Source organism: Zea mays, chromosome 8, assembly GCF_902167145.1.
Source record: "Zea mays cultivar B73 chromosome 8, Zm-B73-REFERENCE-NAM-5.0, whole genome shotgun sequence".
In the NCBI taxonomy this organism is placed as follows: Eukaryota; Viridiplantae; Streptophyta; class Magnoliopsida; order Poales; family Poaceae; genus Zea; species Zea mays.
Window position 1 is genome coordinate 154,910,066 of NC_050103.1, and position 6,000 is coordinate 154,916,065.

The following is a 6,000-nucleotide window of genomic DNA, read 5'->3' on the forward strand; positions in this document are numbered from 1 at the left end:
GCGGAGATCGTCTTCCGAGGTCCAGGCGGGGGCCGAGCCCTGGGGTCGGGCGAGGCGGAGCTTCCTATGGCGCCTGAGGCTAGACTCGGCTGCTGTCAGCCTCACCCTGGCGGGTGGCACAACAGTCGGAGTAGGGCAAGCGGCGTTGTTTTCCTGTCAGGTCAGTCAGTGGAGGGGCGAAGTGACTGTGGTCACTTCGGCCCTATCGACTGAGGAACGCACATCAGGATAAGGTGTCAGGCGATCCTTGCATTGAATGCTCCTGCGATACGGTCGGTTGGCGAGGTGATCTGGCCAAGGTTGCTTCACTGCGAAGCCTGCCCGAGCTGGGCCTCGGGCGAGTCGAAGGAGTGCCCGTTGCTTGAGGAGGCCCTCGGGCAAGGCGTGAATCCACCTGGGTCTACTGTTCCTGCCCGAGGTTGGGCTCGGGCGAGGCTAGATCATGTCCCTTGAGTGGACGGAGCTTTGACCTGTATTGCGCCCATCAGGCTTTTGCAGCTTATGCTGATGGTGGTTACCAGCCGAGTTTAGGAGTCTTGGGGGTACCCCTAATTATGGTCCCTGACAGTAGCCCCCGAGCCTCGAAGGGAGTGTTGGTACTCGCTTGGAGGCTTTATCACACTTTTTTGCAAGGGGCCCGACCTTTCTCGGTTACATTCTGTTCCGGTGGGTGCGCGCGAGCGCACCCGCCGGGTGTAGCCCCCGAGGCCTCAGAAGAGTGGTTTGACTCCTCTGAGGTCTTAGTGCCTTCCGTGACGCCTCGGCCGGTCTGGTTGTTCCCTCATGCGATCTGATCGTAGCCCGGGTGCATGGTCAGGTTCCGAGTTCTCGGGCTGGTATGTTGACGCTGTCAACGGTTTGGCCGGAGCCGGGTTTGCGAGAGCAGCCCCCGAGCCTCCGCACAGAGCGAGAGGACGGTCAAGGACTGACTCGGCTTTTATCATACGCCCCTTCGTCGCCTTTCCGCAAGGAGGAGGGGGGGAAGCGCCATGTTGCCCTCGGAGGGCGCCGAACATGGTGTCTCCAGTGAGTTGCTAAAGGGTGATCCGAGTGGACGCCCGTGCCCCGTTCGATAAGGGTCGGCTAGTGGCCCAGAGGCGCGCTCCAAAAGTACCTGCAGGTGATTTGCCGAACCCGGTCCTGTTTGATAGGGTCCGAGGGCTCGATGCCTCGCTCTGATGGGATTCCGTTACAGAATCGCTCCTGCTGGTCTCGGAAATGTCCTAGGGTACCTCGGGAGCGTAGCCCGAGCCTCGGCCATGTATCGGACGTACCTAGAGTCATCCCTCGCTCTGCATGTTCTGAGGCGGCTGTCGAACCCTTCGGGGGGCCAGCCTTCGAACCCCTGATCAGTAGTGGGCGCGGAGCCCGAGTGGCCTGAGGCGGCTGTCGAACCCTTCCGAGGGGCCAGCCTTCGAACCTCTGACCAGTAGTGGGCGCGGAGCCCGAGTGCTCTGAGGCGGCTGTCGAACCCTTCCGAGGGGCCATCCTTCGAACCTCTGATCAGTAGTGGGGGCTCGAGGCCCGCTTCCTTCGCGGAGAAGGATCCCTTTCGGAGTATCCCCTTTCCCGGTCCCTGTAGCAAGAGAGAGAAAGGGGAAGAGGAAAAGGATACGAAATTGAACGATGTGGCACACCTTTTTTGACGCGGTCATCATGGCGGAGGTGAAGCGTCGCCCGCTTCGCCTGCCAAAGGTGTCGCCTGCCCTGCCGCAGAGTTAATGCGACGGAACGAGTGGTTCGCGGGGCAGCCGTTGCGTGAGCCGTTCGAGGGACAGAACACGGGCGCGTCGTCTTCACGCCGTGAGAGAGGGCTCCCCTGCTGCTCCAGGAGGGGACGTGAGCCTGCAGACGATTTGACTGCTGCTTCCGCCCGCTTGCCGCCGCCATTACTGTCGGCCCACTTTTGGCCATATCGACCGTCGCGCCTTCTCCCGCGGCTGACTGACCCGTGACCGTTGCGCTCGGTTGGCACTGTTGGGCTATGCGCAGGGTTGCCTCGAGTCGCGACACCAGTTCCGTAGTCGAGAAGGCGCGGTACTGGCGCAAGTGACGGTGCAGTTTTTCGCATGTAGTAACCGACGCGCCGGTTACATGACGTGTGGGCCTGGGCCGCCACGCTGGATGCGTCGAAGTCGAAAGGGTGTGTCCCCGTGGTGCAGTTGCATGCGGCCTGCATGGCGGTCCGCCCTTTCACCCGTTGGTTTAGGCGAAGATGGTCAGTGCTTGTAACCGCTGGGCGGTTACACGCTCCGCGCGCGGCGGTTTGGCTTCTTCTATCCTTGGCCAGCTCGCATGTCGTGTGGGACCCAGCCCCCGTGTGGGGAGGACCCTGGAGCGCGTTGGTGAAGACTTAGTCCGCGACGCCTGAGGACGCGAGCGGGGAGAGTCGCCTTTAAAAAGGGATCGACCCCCCGAGTGATAGCCATGCCTTCACACTCTCCTCATGCATCGCGCCCTTTCGCCTTCCGAGCCCCCGGATGGGGAGCGCCCGCGTTGCCTTTGTCTCGTTGTGGGAGGAGCACAACCTCGTGGAGGTTGGCACCTTTCAGCCATCGCTCGGCTTCAAGGATTTTCATCAGACAGCCCGGCTGCATCCCCTCACCAATGGTCACCCAAGACGGTGACCACCAGTTCGATGGTGGGGAGAAGCAAGCCGGGCTGTGGCCTCTGCCCTGCCCTCAGCTTCAAGGATCTTCATCATCCTTGCTGGGGAGGAGGGCGAGGCGAGCCGGGGCCTGCCTTTGCGTGGGCTGGCGTCCCGCTTCTTCCTCCGGCTTCTAGGGGTGGAAACCATCCTCTAGCTCTGCGGAGGAGGCGTTCTCCAGCCATGTCGGGGAAGGCAAATTGTTGCTGCCTAGCCAGGGTGCAACATTCCATCCTCTGTCCGGGTGACGGTGGCCAACCGCTCCGGGGGGTCTCACAACACGTCGTACGCCGCGAGGGCGGTACTCGTGTTATGGGACGGTCCCATTCTCGTTTTCGTGGCGAGGACGGGTGTGAGGACCTGCCGGTGCGCTTTGGGGCGACCGACGCTCGCTGGTGCGGTGTTGGTGGGCAGGTGGACGCCACCGTCGGTGCTGAGGTGGTGGCAGCTGGAGAAAGCTTCTCCGCCGACGAGATCATCGGCGCCATCTGCGCTCCAGGCCTCCAGCTCTTTGGCTTTAATATCTGGTTCTCATCCCCCGCGAGGGGACGCGAACGAGAGCCTTCCAGCGATAGCGTTCGCCCTAGGACCATCGCTGCTGCTGCAGAGGTCGCCGGCGAGTCACCCGGAGCGTGTCGTCCTGCAGGCCCTCCGATGTGGAGGTTGTTCATACCCACGGGAGTGGAACCGGAGTTCCGTTTGTAATGGCATTTTGAGTGTCGGTGTCTGTTCATTGTGGCTGTCGGGGCCTGAACATCTAGGTATTTTGGGTGCAATACCGTGTTTCTTCCTCCTTTCGAGCACCGGGACTCGCCTGTCGGCTAGCTGGACCGGTTAACCAAGTGTGAGTTGTCCTGTGCGGAAGGTGACGAGTGAGGTATCCGTATCCCGGAGGTGTAGGAGTCCCTCGGCTCGGTCGGCCTTGCCACCCAAGGCTTCTCTTGTTTAGTTAAAGAAACCCTCGGCCGCTCTGCGATGAGCCGGAGCCGGAGGAAGCGGTGTCAGCGTGGACAGAGGCGGAGTCGACTTGAGAAGAAGCTTCGTCGGCCCAGGAGCAGGGGACTTCCTAGGCCGAGGAGGTGTAGCAGCGGCGGCTGGAACCTGGCCAGGTCGTCCACTGGCGGGACCAACCCTGGAGTCGGGCTGCCGAGGCCATGAGCCGGGCTGATGTCCTCGGGGGGCAGCTGGCTGAGGCTACGGAGCGGTCGTTCAAGCCGTCTGCTCGGGCCGGGTTCCTGGAGGAGACCCTGGCGGCGATGGCCCAGGCGCGGTGCTGACATCTTCCTTCGAGGTGGAGATCCTCTGACCGTGTCGTTGCCCGAGGCCGGGTCGGATCCCGCCGAAGGTGGAGTCGATGCCGAGGGTGCTGCTGCTCCCCCTACTGATGTCTGAACCTGCAGGAACAGTTTGTCTGTAGTGTGCGTATGTTTTTTGTGGCCGCCGAGGCCCAAACATATCATTGTCGTGTTATAAAGCTGCGTTTCTTTTCCTCTTGTTTCGAGTATCAGGACTTGTTTGTCGGTAGCAGAATCGTTCATCCGAGCGAGAGTTACTTATCGCGGAAGGTGATGAGTGAGGTATCTGTATCCCGGAGACATAGGAGTCCCTCGGCTCGGTCGGCCTTGCCGCTTACGTGTACCCTTGCTCGTCCGCAGGATTCTGTTATCGATATAGTCGAGAAGGCACGAAAAATCATTTTGGCAGAAAAGTTTTCGAGCGTTAAGACTTGTTCGGTCAGCAGAATCGCTTATCTGAGCGTGAGTTACTTATCGCAGAAGGTGATGAGTGAGGTATCCATATCCCAGAGGCGTAGGAGTCCCTCGGCTCGGTCGGCCTTACCACTTACGTGTACTCCGTCGTTTTCAGGATCCCGCTATCGAAGTAGTCAAAAAGCGCGAAAGACGTTCTGACAGAAAGACTTTTTCCGAGGAAAATTTTGACGCAGAGGGGGTTCCCCCTTCTAGCCCCCGAGGGAGGGTCGGGCTTTGCCGAGGCAAGGCTGACCCTTCCTTGATGGTTAGACTTTATTTGTGTATGTAAAGAGAACGAGGTATATGAACGACTTGAAAACATCTTAAGGGTAAAAGCGACGTAGCTGTCGGATGTTCCAAGCGTTGTTGTAGACCTCGCCTTGACTGTTGGCCAGCTTGTATGTTCCGGGCTTCAAAATCTTGGCGATGATGAACGACCCTTCTCAGGGAGGTGTGAGCTTGTGGTGCCCTCGGGCGTCTTGTCGTAGCCGAAGCACCAAGTCCCCCACCTGGAGGTCTCGGGACCGAACCCCTCGGGCGTGGTAGCGTCGCAGAGACTGCTGATACCGTGCCGAGTGTAGTAAGGCCATGTCCCGAGCCTCTTCCAGCTGGTCCAGTGAGTCTTCTCGGCTGGTCTGGTTGCTTCAGTCGTCGTACGCCCTTGTCCTCGGGGAACCGTATTCTAAGTCTGTGGGCAAGATAGCCTCGGCCCCATAGACTAGAAAAAATGGCGTGAAGCCCGTGGCTCGGCTTGGCGTCGTCCTCAGACTCTAGACCACCGAGGGCAGTTCCTTCATCCATAGCTTGCCGAACTTGTTGAGGTCGTTGTAGATCCTCGGCTTAAGTCCCTGCAGAATCATGTCGTTGGCTCGCTCTACCTGCCCATTCGTCATGGGGTGAGCTACGGCAGCCCAGTCCACCCGAATGTGGTGGTCCTCGCAGAAGTCCAGGAACTTCCTGCCAGTGAACTGGTTGCCGTTGTCGGTGATGATGGAGTTCGGGACCCCAAAGCGATGGATGATGTTGGTGAAGAACGCCACCGCCTGTCTGGACCTGATGCTGTTTAGGGGTCAGACCTCAATCCACTTGGAGAATTTGTCGATAGCGACCAGTAGGTGCGTGAAGCCCCCGGGGTTGGCCTCGATGCCCCGCTCGGAGACGATGAACCCCAGGAGCATGCCTCGGGGGACTCCAAAGACACACTTCTCGGGATTGAGTTTTACGCCTTTCGCCTTCAGACACTTGAATGTCGTTTCAAGGTCAGTGAGGAGGTTGGAGGCTTTCCTCGTCTTAACTACGATGTCATCGACGTAAGCCTCGACCGTTCGGCCAATGTGCTCTCCGAACACATGGTTCATGCACCTTTGGTATGTCGCGCCTGCATTCCTTAAACCAAATGGCATAGTAATATAGAAATACATGCCAAAAGGTGTGATGAAAGCAGTCACGAGCTGGTCGGACTCTTTCATCCTGATTTGGTGATACCCTGAGTAGGCATCAAGGAATGACAGGGTTTCACACCCAGCAGTGGAATCCACGATTTGATCGATGCGAGGCAGAGGGTAGGGAACCTTCGGACATGCTTTGTTTAGACCAGTGTAG